At 40.8% G+C, this 16,572-nt stretch overlaps 1 protein-coding gene across 2 annotated transcripts in view; it reads right to left on the minus strand.

The window, feature by feature from the left end:
• The window catches only part of sorcs1 (sortilin-related VPS10 domain containing receptor 1), a 207,167-nt gene that overhangs the window by 84,419 nt on the left and 106,176 nt on the right, over positions 1–16,572 (minus strand). The window lies entirely within an intron of this gene.

Here is a 16,572-nt window from a genome sequence, read left to right on the forward strand (position 1 = left end):
CCCCAGGCTGGCAGAGGGAGTGTAGAGCCCAGGATTACATTAGCTAATTGACACTGGGTGAAATAATGGGTTACAAAATTGTAGGATAAAATCACACCCGTGTGAAGTGAGGGGCACTCTTCTATTGCTTCATTGTTAAAGGATAATTTCGGACTTCTTACCTTTATTTGTAGTTGTTACGTCCCCACAAAAGAGGTCCAGGTGTTATTTTGTGCAAAAGTGTGTTATTGGCTATTTCCCCTACCATAAGCCCTCAATGGGGCGTTGGGTTTTAGTGCTAATTTGCTTATTTCCATCGCTAATATATTTATAAATAAGCTAATTATTTCCATTTTAATTAGGGGAAATTTAGCCAATCAAACACGCTTTTGCACAAAATAACACCTGGACCTCTTTGGTGGGGATGTAACAACTACAAATAAAGGTAAGAAAGCCTTCTAGTCCGAAATTCTCCTTTAATGGGAATTTAATATTTGTGTCGTACCGAAATAGCCAATTTGCTCGTCTACATATGACGTAAATTCTCCATTCTTTGTCAATGGCATTTCATGTTTACTTTAGGACAAAAATACTGATTTACTCGTCTCAGACACATATGACGTACATTCTCCATTCATTGTCAATGGCATTTAATGTTTGTGTTAGGACAAAAATCTACACTATGAGTATGAGTGCCCCTCAAAAATGTACAGAGTTAGAAATGGTGTCATCATATAATGAGCATTATCGAGGCCTGATTCCATGAAGATAAGGCTGAAAATGGGTGAAATGGTAAATGGAGGGATAGGACAGATGGTGGTCGGATGACGATTCGACATTCCTAAAACTTTTTGTCTTGTTTGGTTCTGTTACTTCTTCATTGGGTAAAGCCCTTTCAAGCTGTATCATACACGTTCAGAATGCAGACAGGCAAGTCATTCAAGACTAATTACCACTTCAAAACATTTACTCTGTGAAATGCATTATTATGACTGCTGCTCCCCATTAGTGTCCACAAACTTAACATTTTCTTGCTGCCAGTTATTCACCGGTTATTAAACAGCTCAATTATTAATTTAATGTGCTCCATTCAGCTTGCTGATATCGCAATCGCTGTGATACAGCCACTCTTTGATGCATTCTATCTCGTAGCAAAATATGTGTATATTTGTGTCAACAAGAGGGGCGGTTTGTCGTGTTTGTGATGTTTGGTGTGTGTGTGTGTGTGTGTGTGTGTGTGTGTGTGTGTGTGTGTGTGTGTGTGTGTGCATGCGTGGGTGCATGCGTGCGTCTGTGCATGCGGCATGTGTCTGTGTGTGCGCGTGTGTTGTTAACTTGTGAGTGCCTGTATGTGTGTAACTCATTCTGATTTCTCCAGTGTTTTTGCCCCTTCTTTCCCTTCATTCTCGGCGTCTATGCTCAGTCAGGCCTTGAAAGCATTAATTTCCCATGAGCTTTCTTTATTTCTGGGAGGTCCACCGCTCTTTGAGGCCATGCCAAGTCGAGAATGGTAAAGGGAGAAAAGGATTCACAGATAAAAATCAGCCACAAATATAATTGAATCATCGGAGCTGAACAGTTACAAACAGTTTTATCATTAGCTGTATATAAGGAATGCTTTTGCATATGTGCATGAATCATGTATGATATCTGGAAGAAGTACTCTGATTGTTTACGTAAAACAACAGTAGAGGATGAACAAGTGCAATTGATGGAAAGTGATGAAACAAAAAATGAGCACGCAAAATTGGAACTGGATGGAACACTCTCAAATTGAAACTGATAAATCCAAGGTCTCTTTCCCGAATGGACAGCATTTGTGTCCCACCTGAAAATGTATTTTCTACGCTTGCTTGTGGGGGGGCTTTTGGGGGGATATAAGCCCCAGGGGTGCCTATTGTTTGTAATGATCCATTAGTGACTCCAGGTCCCCCCCAAAATGGAGGTGTTGGGTGGCCTTTGTGTGACAGGCTATTTAACTGGTCATTGTATCCGTGCAAGGCTGCATGAGGCTGATATTCTGCAGAGCCAAGTCACTGGCCATGTACACTCAGAGTTACAAATGGATGTTATAAGTAACACTGAGGATCGTACTGTGCAGTGGCAGCCACCTGTAAAGAGACTTCAATATAATATTTCCATCCATCCATCCATCTTCAACCGCTTATCCGTAGTCAGGTTGCGGGGGCAACAGCTCCACCAGAGTGTTCCAGACTTCCCTCTCCAGAGCAACATTAGTGACTATACCTCCTGGGGGATCCCGAGACGTTCCAAGGCCAGTGAGTCGATGTGTTTCCTCCAACTGCGCCTTGGTCTGCCCCAGGGTCTCCTCCCAGTGGGACATGCCTCAAGGACCTCCCTAGGGAGACGCCCGAGAGGCATCCTAACCAGATGTCCGAACCACCTAAGCTGGCTCCTTTCCAGGCGAAGAAGCAGCGACTCTACTCCGAGTCTCTCTTGTGTGACTGAACTTCTCATATACTACTTCAGCACTGATTGCATACACCTGGCCTACATGATTCGTCCATGGATTCGTCTATAGGAAGTGTCTGTATATCACATATCCAAATACTGAATCGAGCAACTTAACAATCGTCTGGGGTGTTCACAAATGCCAGAGTAGACGATAAAATGATAACATTTTTCTTTTTTTTTAAGATTTATTTGGGGCTTTTTTTGTTTTTATGTTAGATAGGACAGTAGCCTGACAAGAAATGGGTAGGGAGAGATGGGGAGTGACATGCAAAGCAAAGGTCGGCTGGATCGGGACTCAAACCACAACGCCCTGTCAGGCATCCGGGGCATGGACCGCTACCGCCAGCAGTCCAGGCCCAAAATTATTTTGAAAGTGAAATATCCCTTTCAGTAACAAATCTGAGCACATCGTTGACCACTGGGTTTCAATGCTATAGGCTCACATGTTCTTCAAACTTATTTCACCCACTTCTTTACTTCTGTAAACCTGTGAAGTGACAATATAGCTGATTCTGATTCTGATTCTGATTCTTTAAATTTCTGTGTATGTTCAGGTTCTGCCCTATGAGGGATATGTATCTATTATCATGTCCATGTAATAACTGTGTATATTTTGGGCTCTGCTTCAGGGGATTTGTGATCTCTGTGTCACACCGCCGAACACAATGCATTTTCATTGAAATATATGGGTTTCATGTCGACGAGAGACTGACTGAAGTACAGTAGAATAGCGCTGAAAACCAAGTTACCCCAGAGAGCGTGTCTCAAACCAGTTCTCTATGCTGTTTCTTGGTTATTCTGCTATCGTATTCTGTTATCTATCGTGACTTGAAATGTCCTGACAACGGAGGAAAAAGTCTGTGTTCATATTCCCAGGCCACTGCAGCACATTGCGGACAGATTTACAGAGAGGTCTCACAATCCAATTACAAAAATGACTGTGTGAAATTGAAAATATGGACCTAATTTCATTAATATTCTATCTCTGGCTATATACAGCAGCGGTGAAGTTAACTCGAGTATTTCTTACAGATACTGTATCTTAAATGTCCTCCTCCAGTTGGCATAATCGCTTCATTAAACTTTGTCATTTTAAACCTCTTTGGCCTCAGAATTTACTGTTTCTTGCATGCACGCACGCGTGCAAGCACACACACACACACACACGCACGCACGCACACACACACACACACACACACACACACACACACACACACACACACACACACACACACACACACACACACACACACACACACACACACACACACACTTCTACCTTCTTCCCATTGTCTCCCAGAGTGAGTAGAAAGTAAAAAGAGAAATGAAACACGTATCCAGGCATTGTGGACTCCTAACACAACCCTGATAAGAGACGTTCCCAGGGATTTGAATCCAGACTGCAAGTCCTTGAGAAAAAAAATGAAAAAAAAACATTGCATAATATATGCTGAACAGAGACACCACTGGGGGTGTCTTTCTTTCTCTTTCTTTCTTTCTTTCTTTCTTTCTTTCTTTCTTTCTTTCTTTCTTTCTTTCTTTCTTTCTATACATTTATCTCTAATTATGTTTTATGTGTCATGTGTTTTTCACATGGTTTGATGTCACCATCTTCACATACAGTAGTGTTTGTGTTCAGCAGATACACCATGTTTGTGTTTGAACAAGGCGATTCAAAATGTATTTATTTGAATTATGTTTTATATTTTTTTGTTTGCTCTATAAAATGTTTGTATTCTAGCATCGCTGTCCACATAAGGTGGACAAGTGACTTGGACAGTAGGCCTATAGCTCTTCCTTGGACCTACCTGTGGATACCAGGGACAAGAAGTGACTCACTTCACTTTTTCAGTCAGTCTACCTTATTATTTCCCCTAATATAAGCCCTCAATGGGGGTTGGGTTGTTGTGCTAATTCGCTTATTTCCATCGAAATAAGTAGTAAAGTGTGCCGCTTGGGATACTATTTACATTATGAAGAGAGGATATATAATATTTTTGAGCGATGGAAATAAGCGAATTAGCACAACACCCCATAGCCCCATTCAATTCAATGCAATTCAATGCAATTCATTGAGGGCTTATGGTAGTGGAAATTGCCAATAATGCGCTTTGCACAAAATAACACCTGGACCTCTTTGGTGGGGACGTAACAACTACAAAAAAGGTAAGAAAGCCTTCTAGCATGGAATTCTCCTTTAAACCCATGTACAACGCACTGACTTTTATCTTTTTGCTTGTGTGTTTTTTCTAGCACCTTAACTAACGTTCATAAGTATATCATGCACATTAGACATCTGCTGCTACGCTCACGCCCCTTTATATCTTCTCCCGGGTATGTGTAGATAATTTGTCTTTTTTTGTTTTCTTGTTTGATCTCCTCTCTACCCTCTTTCTTCTTCCCCTTCTTTTCTTCTATGCTATACTGTAATAACGATACGATGGGAATCATGCTCGAAAACTAATTTCACCCTCTTTTGTTTTTACTTCTGTAAACCTTTTTCTGATTCTGCCTCAATCAATCCTCTCACAGTGTGCACTGGGAGGAGACCAGGTAAAAAATGAAAGTATGGAATCTCTAAACAGCTGTTTGCAAATGACTTGTTCAGCCTCTTTTGCATGCAGTCTTGGGATTATGGGATTTCAACGAGGCAAAGGCCGGCACACTTGTCACGCTGTTATCTTCAGTAGATGAATAACATTATTCCTGTAACGATCAGCTTCACGCTGCTGTCCTACTGAGTCCCTTTTTTACACCCTGTTTAAAATGAAAGTCATCGCTGTCAGACAGAAACCTTATATCTCTGCATTTCGTCCTATTATGTTTATTTTGTAAATGAATGCCCTACTTCTTTGTACCAGAGTGTGGCACAAATGTTGCAAAATTGGCCAATCTACAAGGTAACAATGTGTCAAATTTTAGAAGATTAAAGTTGAAGTGGATCTTGGAGCTTGTGACTAAATAATAACTACATTGGATTCATTGCAACCACAGGTTATCTTTTTAATTTCCTGAAAAGTAACAGTTTTGGACATACGGTTTCTGCCCAACAGCGACAAATTGAAGGTAATTTGACACATTGTACTCTAGGTTAAACTTTAACGCATAACAAACCCAAAACACAACACCACGTGTCAGATGGTTGCAAATTTACATATTCCATTTTTTACATGCTACAACTAGGCCTAGAGCCTATTCATCATTTCCATATTCCAACATGTATTACTGGAATAAGCATCTGTCTGACGATGTAAATTCATAATAACCGGCTAGAATCCTCCATTCGCCATGAGTTCATTTTGTAAATTATCTTCACATCCCACACAGTGGTGAGCATTGTATTTACATGATTACCACAGTGGAATTGTATTTGAGAGTTGGTGTTTGGGTGTCTTTGGAGTGGTCAGCTGCGTCAGCATGTGCCTCACGTATGTGGCACCGTGACCACAGTGATTGATGAAGTGGTGTTTGAGGGTCTGCGTACCATGGCCGCCATTACCCAGCAGGAGTTTAGCTGACAAATGACTTGCTAGCATGAGAGACCAGAGATAGTTAGCATTATGGCACCGTAATGGGGTAAATATTATAAATAAATGTAATACTTGTATAAAGAGGAATTATTCAGCTTTTCAAAAGGTTTATGATCAGACTCAGTCCTTTTTGTTTCTTTTTCTGATGTGGTTTGTCCATAGCATAGAGATTTAATTGTGGCTGTTTTCTGAGTGTTTCCAGTGCATTTGGAGTAGGGATGGAGCCCGAAAATCGGGTCCATTACAAACCCGGTTCGGCATTTATCGAGACCCGATTATCAATAAGCTTTTGGCTTGTCGAGTCTGTTATCGGGTATAATTTGGGAGTGGGCGGCGGGCCCACCGTCTGCTGACCAGCACTGGGCAAATTGGTGTGACAGACCCCCAAATCACTGTTGTGATGTTATTGGCACATTTTGTGCTTGTTAAGCCTCATTTGACTATGCCAGTAATTTGTCCGCAAAACATGAATGTGTCAATGAAGACATCTAGTGCATGCATTTTAATTCATAGTATAAACTATTTGGGCAACACCTGCGTGGCCCACTGGGAGGTGCTCTGAGGCCCACCAGCATGGCAGGAATAGATGATAATAGAGGCTGCCGTGCCCATGGCCATACTTCATATAAGTCCCTATGATGTGTGTATGTGTGCATGGTGCTTTCACTTATACACTGTACTTTTAGATAACTTACTGCAGCTTCTTTTCACTCTTACTGTAGTAAGACTGTAATATAAAGAGTTAGGACTATACTCTGGAGTTGGCATTATGGTGGCAATTTTTTGTTTTTGTCTGGGCAATAATTCTTGGGATTTTATGTGCCTCTTATAGACTGCTTGGCTCTGAAAGAGAATAGCAGTAGATGCTATTAACGCTTAACACTGGCTAGTCCATGATTCTTTTGGTTGTCAGTCAAACAGGGATAATATTGATGACGGCATGACATCATATACAGTACATCATGTGTGCCCAAACTTGGACAATGTAAGCCCCATTGTCTTCCATTATAAAGTCAGGTTTTTTGACAGGCGCTAGCCCCTCCTATGTCCAGCTTTTGGTGTGCGTCCACAAAATGTGTCCTACACAGACATTCTATTCCCAAAATGCAATGAATGGAGAATTTTCTTTACGTCATAGTGTCAGTGAGCAAATAGACATAGTGTCTATTCTACGGCGTGTGTGTGTGTGTGTGTGTGTGTGTGTGTGTGTGTGTGTGTGTGTGTGTGTGTGTGTGTGTGTGTGTGTGTGTGTGTGTGTGTGTGTGTGTGTGTGTGTGTGTGTGTGTGTGTGTGTGTGTGTGTGTGTGTGTGTGTGTGTGTGTGTGTGTGTGTGTGTGTGTGTGTGTGTGTGTGCGTGCGTGCGTGCAAATGAGGGCCCGTAGCGTAATGCATAACATGCTGGGGGTAATATCATACTCTGGGCCAGAACTGATTGTCATTATTGGAACAGGTCTGCTGAGGAAATGATATGAGCTCTTTCTTCACAAGAGAGTGATAAATGTCAGTAGTAACTAGTAACGAGGGGAAGCACAGAGTAAAGGTCTCATCATCTCCAGGGACCACTGCCTTCCCATTATCAAAGAGGCAGAGAGATAAGAAGCTAAGAGACGGGTATTAATGCAGTGTGACACATGCTGTACATATACAAGGAAATATGTAGCTGATAAAGCAACATCTGTCACAACACAGGTTTTGTTGTCGTACCATCATGTCGTTATATTGATTTTAAGATGTATGTTCATGCTCTTCTGCCCAAGACGACACAATTATTTTCCAATATATTCTTGCTTGTCTTGACTGAGCCGGTTTCACACAATGCACCGCAACTCTGAGCTTACCTAGACATTCCACAGAGGCGCTGATGAGAACTCAAAATGTCCGGATCGCTATGACCTGACATGCAGCAACGGACGCTACTGCGGCTAAGTAGTCAATTAAAGTAACCAATTAAATATTTAGTGCTGGATTGGGAGAATTGAATTCCATCTCCAACATGCAAGACGTGCCATGAAATGCATTCCTTTCGCCATCCATATGATTATGTCTGTTTGAGTATGCTAAACCTGCCCATCAGACAGTGGCCGTGCATGTTTATTAGCACCATTAGACACCATGAGGTATCGTGCACGAAGGGTTGTGTGTTTTGTTTTGTTAAGTAGGGCGGGAACCCAGTGGGAGATAGCAGTGTGATAGATTGGACTGAGTGTGTATCTTGAGGGGATACAATGGTTGTGAATATTATGTATGTAATAAAGTAAGGATAAAACAGTTGAGGCAGTTAATTATTTTTGCCAGTTTTTATTATTAGTAGTTAAGTTTCATATTCGAGACAAATACAGGTTTGATGTATTTCAACAGCGTTTAGCGTTTATGTCTTTATTTTTGCATGAAGATATATTTCCCCCCGTATTCCCCCTCTGCTCTTTTTCATAAACTGCACGTGCATTATCTTAATGTTATATGTACAACACGCTTACAGTACAAATTCATTAACGGTTTGACTGAACTTTATTTACAAAGTCCTTGGTGAGTTGACGTGCATTGGGTGGATCTATGAGAGACTCAGTGTCAAACAGTTCAAATTCCTGTGCATATTTCACATCTCATTTTCACATCGGTCATGTCCTGAAGACGGAAATTAATAAAAAGAAGATTGCATCTCATCCTCACATGATCTCTCCCTCGTGCCGTTAAGGAGCTAAGCAGTGTGCCTCCTGCACCCTTTCATAAAACAATATGTCCAGGAGGAGAGAACACATCTACAGTACCACAGGTTACAATATCTTCTATCTGCTGTGTGTGAAAGGCCAACTCTGGACAATGTCCGGAACTCTGATTCTCTGGACACTCTCAGGAGTTCATGTTGTCATTTCCTTTTATCTCCTAATTTGATTTTTTTTAAATGTTTTCTGTGAATTAATGCCGTACGTACTTAGTTGTACAAGAGTGTCACGCAAAAGTTGCGAAAATAGCCAATCTACAGCTCACAATGTAGGTGTCACATTGTGACGTGTTGTGAGATTGTGAAATTGTTTTATTGTTTTGTTTTGTTTTTTAAGTGAAAGTGGTTGTGTCTTTAGGTTTTCTACATAGCCGATTTAACCAATGAAAAGTATTAACAATAGTTTGTGACTAAATAATAACTGCATTGGAGCCATTGGAGATCACATTTCCTGAAGATAATGTTTTGACAACATTATGTGAATTGTGAAAATGCAGCGGGATGGACTGAATACAGGACAACCAACACTCTATCAGCGGGATGGACTGAATATAGGACAACCAACACTCTATCAGCGAGATGGACTGAATACAGGACAACCAACACTCTATCAGCGGGATGGACTGAATATAGGACAACCAACACTCTATCAGTGGGATGGACTGAATATAGGACAACCAACACTCTATCAGTGGGATGGACTGAATATAGGACAACCAACACTCTATCAGTGGGATGGACTGAATATAGGACAACCAACACTCTATCAGTGGGATGGACTGAATATAGGACAACCAACACTCTATCAGCGGGATGGACTGAATATAGGACAACCAACACTCTATCAGTGGGATGGACTGAATATAGGACAACCAACACTCTATCAGTGGGATGGACTGAATATAGGACAACCAACACTCTATCAGTGGGATGGACTGAATACAGGACAACCAACACTCTATCAGTGGGATGGACTGAATATAGGACAACCAACACTCTATCAGCGGGATGGACTGAATATAGGACAACCAACACTCTATCAGTGGGATGGACTGAATATAGGACAACCAACACTCTATCAGTGGGATGGACTGAATATAGGACAACCAACACTCTATCAGTGGGATGGACTGAATATAGGACAACCAACACTCTATCAGTGGGATGGACTGAATATAGGACAACCAACACTCTATCAGTGGGATGGACTGAATATAGGACAACCAACACTCTATCAGTGGGATGGACTGAATATAGGACAACCAACACTCTATCAGCGGGATGGACTGAATACAGGACAACCAACACTCTATCAGCGGGATGGACTGAATATAGGACAACCAACACTCTATCAGCGGGATGGACTGAATACAGGACAACCAACACTCTATCAGTGGGATGGACTGAATATAGGACAACCAACACTCTATCAGTGGGATGGACTGAATACAGGACAACCAACACTCTATCATGAATGTTTGATTTCTGCCTTTTGCATGTTCTGTAGTGGGATTCCATATTTACCACTCTCAACGTTCCTGCTGTCTAGCTGTAGAGAGGGAGAAAGAAATATTATGACAAGTTGCCCACTCTTTTGAAGGATCATACCAGCATGACGCAATTTCTCTGCTCCTCACACGGTGGTTTGCAATGACTTTACATGTTTCTCCTGCCAACTTGATACTTACTGAAACTTACAGTAGGCCTACCAGGGCGTACTGCACCCCATAGTCTACCTCGCGGTCTCCAAAGTGCTTCTGAAAGACTCTCGACACAACTTGGACATCCACAAATGGCACACAATATGGTTACCTACACAATTACATGTGAAAAGTAGTTCATCTCTTTTACTGCTATACTAACCTGGCACCTTCCAGCAGCTATGTATTAGTGGACCAGTGGTTCCAGGGATCACCACCAGGGGTCTTTGAGGGAGGTCCAGGGATCCTCAGCTAAATGAGGAACAGTTTAACAACCCTATTCTATACTTCGGCTGTTCAGAAATAGTCATATAGAAATGGAACATCTCAACGTGTGTGTGTGTGTGTGTGTGTGTGTGTGTGTGTGTGTGTGTGTGTGTGTGTGTGTGTGTGTGTGTGTGTGTGTGTGTGTGTGTGTGTGTGTGTGTGTGTGTGTGTGTGTGTGTGTGTGTGTGTGTGTGTGCAGACTCTTTTAAATAATTTGTGGGGTAACTCTGCCAGTTTTGGGGTCCTTGACTTGAAAATGTTTGAGAACCACTGGAATGTACTTGTGTATAATACAGGACCTCACAAAGTAGTCAGTTCCAAAATAATTGGGTAACCCTTCATTTTACGGTACGGTAATTACCAGGTAACTACCAGGTTATTACCTGGTAATAATAGGTAAGTACCTGGTATTACCTGGTAACAACCAGGTAGTAGTTATAAGTATTTACCCATTAGTTACCTGGTAATTACATGGTAACTTCCAGATACATTACTCAGTAATTACTCAGTAATTACCAAGTATTACCCAGTATGTATAACTATTTACTGTATAATCTCCTGGTAATTATATGGAACTTACCATGGTAAATGACACACTGGTTGCCAGGTAATTACCAAGTATGTTCCTGACAATTACCAGGTATTTATACGTTTTTAGTATGTAATTACCAGCTAACTACCCGGTATTTATAAGTATTTACTCTGCAACCAGGCACGATACCCTGGTTGCAGGTACTATAGGTATGTAGGTACTATAGGTATACCAAGTATTTTCAACAACTACCAGGTATTTACTCTGCTACCAGGCAAGTTACCCAGTAGGTACTAGGTCATTACCAAGTATTTTCCTGACAACTACCAGGTAATAACATGGTAACTGTATTCACTGTGTTTACATGGGTACTACCCATGAAACACGTGGGTAGTAGCCTACCAGGAAATTACCAGTTGTACTAGGTAATTTCCTGACAACTACCATGTAATTACCTGATAGGTAACCAGTAAGGAAGGAGGAACTGTACTGTAAAAGGAAGCGTGCTCTATTTCCATGATATTACCATGTACCTACCTGGCAATTGTAGATTATAATCCTCCCCATTACCCATCAGGGTGTATTTTGAACTTTGAACTTTGAATTTTGAACTGGCAATAACTGTTAATTACCAGGTATTTACTGTGAAAATTAACAGGTAAAACCAAGCAAGTTACCGTGTAAGAAAGGTGGAATTGTACTGTGAAAGGAAGCGTGGTTTGTTACAGTGAAAGTACAGGGTAATATTATGGAAACAAACCACGCTTCCTTTCACAGTACAGTTCCACCTTTCTTACACGGTAACTTGCAAGGTTTTACCTGTTCATTTACACAGTAAATACCTGGTAATTAACAGTTATTGCCATGGGTAGTACCCATGTAAACGCATTTATTGTATTTTGAACTTTGAATTTTGAACTGGCAATAACTGTTAATTACCAAGTATTTACTGTGTAAATTAACAGGTAAAACCAAGCAAGTTAACGTGTAAGAAAGGTGGAACTGTACTGTGAAAGGAAGCGTGGTTTGTTTCCATAATATTACCCTGTACTTTCACTGTAACAAACCACGCTTCCTTTCACAGTACAATTACACCTTTCTTACACGGTAACTTGCTTGGTTTTACCTGTTAATTTACACAGTAAATACCTGGTAATTAACAGTTATTGCCAGTTCAAAATTCAAAGTTCAAAGTTCAAAATACACCCTGATGGGTAATGGGGAGGATTATAATCTACAATTGCCAGGTAGGTACATGGTAATATCATGGAAATAGAGCACGCTTCCTTTTACAGTACAGTTCCTCCTTCCTTACTGGGTACCTATCAGGTAATTACATGGTAGTTGTCAGGAAATTACCTAGTACAACTGGTAATTTCCTGGTAGGCTACTACCCACGTGTTTCATGGGTAGTACCCATGTAAACACAGTGAATACAGTTACCATGTTATTACCTGGTAGTTGTCAGGAAAATACTTGGTAATGACCTAGTACCTACTGGGTAACTTGCCTGGTAGCAGAGTAAATACCTGGTAGTTGTTGAAAATACTTGGTATACCTATAGTACCTACATACCTATAGTACCTGCAACCAGGGTATCGTGCCTGGTTGCAGAGTAAATACCGGGTAGTTAGCTGGTAATTACATACTAAAAACGTATAAATACCTGGTAATTGTCAGGAACATACTTGGTAATTACCTGGCAACCAGTGTGTCATTTACCATGGTAAATTCCATATAATTACCAGGAGATTATACAGTAAATAGTTATACATACTGGGTAATACTTGGTAATTACATAGTAATTACTGAGTAATGTATCTGGAAGTTACCATGTAATTACCAGGTAATTAATGGGCAAATACTTATAACTACTACCTGGTTGTTACCAGGTAATACCAGGTACTTACCTATTATTACCAGGTAATTACCTGGTAGTTACCTGGTAATTACCGTACCGTAAAATGAAGGGTTACCAATAAGGGTAACTACTGAATGGAGATATGGTTGTAAGGAGGCATGGAAAATACTCAAGAATACCGTTGCTGCATGCTCATTCAAAGCCATGTGCCCTCCACACACATAATGCTTCAGTGCAAACAGCTTTTTAAATATCAAATGAGATACAAGCGCTGTATATATTGATCCAAGGTAGTTTAAGCCTGCAGGCAGTCTGAAATACTCCCTGACATTTTGACTCACACAGACCTGCTGCACTACTTCATGCTTTTCATTATTGCAATTAGGGTAGTGGAGCATTTCTGGATCAAGGGAGGGCTGCTGTGTTAAGTGGTCAGATGGGTGGGCCGTAAGCATTTTCAGAAAAATGCTTATTTTGTGCTATTTCTTTTTTTTTAATGATCACTAAATTGTGTTCCGGCTTGGATCAATGGAACTAGTACTGTACGTCAAGTTCGTATTCATCAGTATTGCTACACAAACTGACTTTTCAAGGTTTTAACCCATTCTGAACGGGAACCCCTTTTGGTGTTTTAACTAAGCATTATGTTATACTTTAGCTATTGAAAAATAGCAGATCTACAAGCTCATAGCACGCCGCCGAGTGGCGCGCTATGAGCTTGTAGATCTGCTATTTTAGAAAAATCGTGAAAATGCGGCACAAATCTTTGAATATATATTCTTTCAGAAGACTTTTTTTTTATTTCGACGTCAGGCCTAAATGGGTTAAAGTAACAAAGATATTTTTACATAATATAATTTTTATGTCATACAAATCCAATTGCCAATTATTTCGGGGGCACACTTGCAATATCTTCAGGGCCCACCAGTGGACCCGGGCCCACATGTTGGGAATTGCTGATGTAGGCCTCCATCATTTGATTGGCTTGGCCACGCTGCCCGTGGAGAATACACGCGTTGGAAGGCTTATAGATCTGTGTTCAAACGGTAATGAGGATTCACACAAATGAAAGGAAACAACAAGACATGAACAAAATGTTTGAGTTCATTAACTGGAGTCGCAAGTGGCGTGCTGAAATGTACGGGTCCAGGACAGTGCTCATTAATAAATAACAGCATGCCATTTGATGGATGCTGTTAACATACATTTTGTCAGCAAAATATTCTTTTACAGTACATTCCGAAAGGAGCGAGTGTATTAATCAGTCACATTTGTTTACCTGTCACACCTATAACTCGCATAGTTTGAACTTTATTTGAATCAAACATGGAAGATGAGCTTGGGATAAAGTCTCAGGACTGTTTCTGTTTAATCTTTTAATTTATGCTGCTAGAGAAAAAATGCTGTTGTCTTGGATTAATGAGAAACCACCAACAAAGAAAGATTGGCACAAAATAATCATGCAGTGCATGCCGTTGGAATTTTTAACACTTTCCCTCACATTCACGAGTTACACAAGTTAATTGATGTAGAACAGCTTCCCTCCTGAACACGAGTTACGTTTCTACAGGCGAATACCCAGCGCATTCGTCCGTTATCACTGTATTAAATATATGAAATCAACCGTTATCAGGCCGTTGGAACTTGGCTAATATGGCCATACTGGCATACTATACATTGTGGTGTTTGGCTGTGTTCACCCGGACTGCACGCATGCAGGGTGGTGCAGACATAGCCTGGTCAAGGACTCCCCCTGCTGAACTTGTCATTTACAACTCTATTGTCGGGGCATGGAAACTAGGGGCTACTAATATATACTATTCTCTGCCTATCGGGACGTAACTCGGAAGGCGCTGAGTCGGGTCTGGTGGCCGTCGCAACGCTCGGCACGGCGACTTGCTCGGCTAGCTCCTCGCTCGGCGGTGCCTCATAGATTCACTTCCGGATTTCCCAGTATGTTGATTATCACATACTGGGGGTATTTCTACCCCATATGCACATTTGGAAGTGTTTTGATTTCATTTTATTTTTGAAGTATAAATGAGGAATAGGACAAAGTTAGAAATGTTAAAATGATTTAAGAATTTAAAACTGTACTAAAAGTGTGGACAAAATTACAACGTTAAAAAGGTTTAGTGGAAAAAGCCGATCTAAGCTTGCAGATCAGTTATTTTTCTTAAAATGTTTAATGGTTAATTTAAAATGTTTAATTAAAAATGTTCACTTTAATAACTTAGGATCAATTAATCAATTACTGAACCAACCAATTAAAGGGTAAGACCACTTTTTTAGAGGTTTGGGTTGTTTTCTTACCTTATTATGGGCAAACTAGTCCAGTCCAGGAGTTATTTCGCTCCGTTGTTCAGTTTTATAGCAAATTAAGAAATAAAAATGAGCTCCCATTGACTTTCATTGTAATGAGGAAACAGTTCTCAAAGTCACTCTTTTAGCACATAAACGGACGCAACAGGAAAACTCATACGGTTTTATTTTCGTCTTTTAAGATAGATTTATAAAGGTACTATTTTGGTTGGAGATATACATAAGCGGTACTGCAGCCTTCCCAACTCGGGACATCTTGTTTGTAAACAAGTCGCCACGCTGTTTGAGATGCACCCAGCTGCAGTCCCAGACACAGACACTTCTTCTAAAGTGTTTTCTAAAGTGTCTCCCTCAAAAAGTCTGTTGTAATCTCTAACTGGACCCTCGACTGGTTCTGACAGACTGGTAGTGTGTGCAGGCTGGTTGGTGTGTGATAATCCAGTTGAAGTATTCCTTTTGTACGGCGACTGCGGCGCGGGAGAACAATAACGCGACACGAGACAGTATCACGCTAAAGGTTCACAAAGTGTATTACACAAACAGGGAACATATACACTGTTGTGCTGGATCAAAATGACATGACCACAAGATATGAGACATAGAAACGTGACATGATAATGACAATGCAGCAGGGCTGACCTTACTGGCGCTGAGATGTCTCTCGTAGCCTATCTATAAAGTATCGCTAGGCTACAGTGCAGGCAGTACAATATCAAGTACACTGTATCTCAAGTTCAAGTACACAGACTTAGATGTACATGGACAACTCATAACAACGTCCATTGTGTATGTTTTTTGCGACAAGCGGACGACATCAAATCCGTTTGTTTACATCCACGTACTTGGCTCAACGGAATTCCAATAATACGCTTCAGGAGTGGGTGTACAGATTTGGACCAATCAGATAGTTTTTTACTCAACACGAACAGGCATACCTACCGGATCTTCTTTCTACACAAAATAGTCAAAACAAGGCAACGTTGAACATTTGTATTAAAAATAAAACCGTGTGAGTTTTCCTGATGTGATAAACTGTCAGAATCAGCTTTTGTTGCGTTCGAGAGACTTTGAGAGCTGTTTCCCCGTTACAATGGAAGTCAATGGGAGCTTATTTGTATTTCTTAATTTGCTATAAAACTGCACAAATAACTCCTGGACTGGACCTTTAACAAATAAGGCCAAAA

The sequence above is a fragment of the Electrona antarctica genome, assembly GCF_951216825.1.
Source record: "Electrona antarctica genome assembly, chromosome: 4".
Lineage (NCBI taxonomy): Eukaryota > Metazoa > Chordata > Actinopteri > Myctophiformes > Myctophidae > Electrona > Electrona antarctica.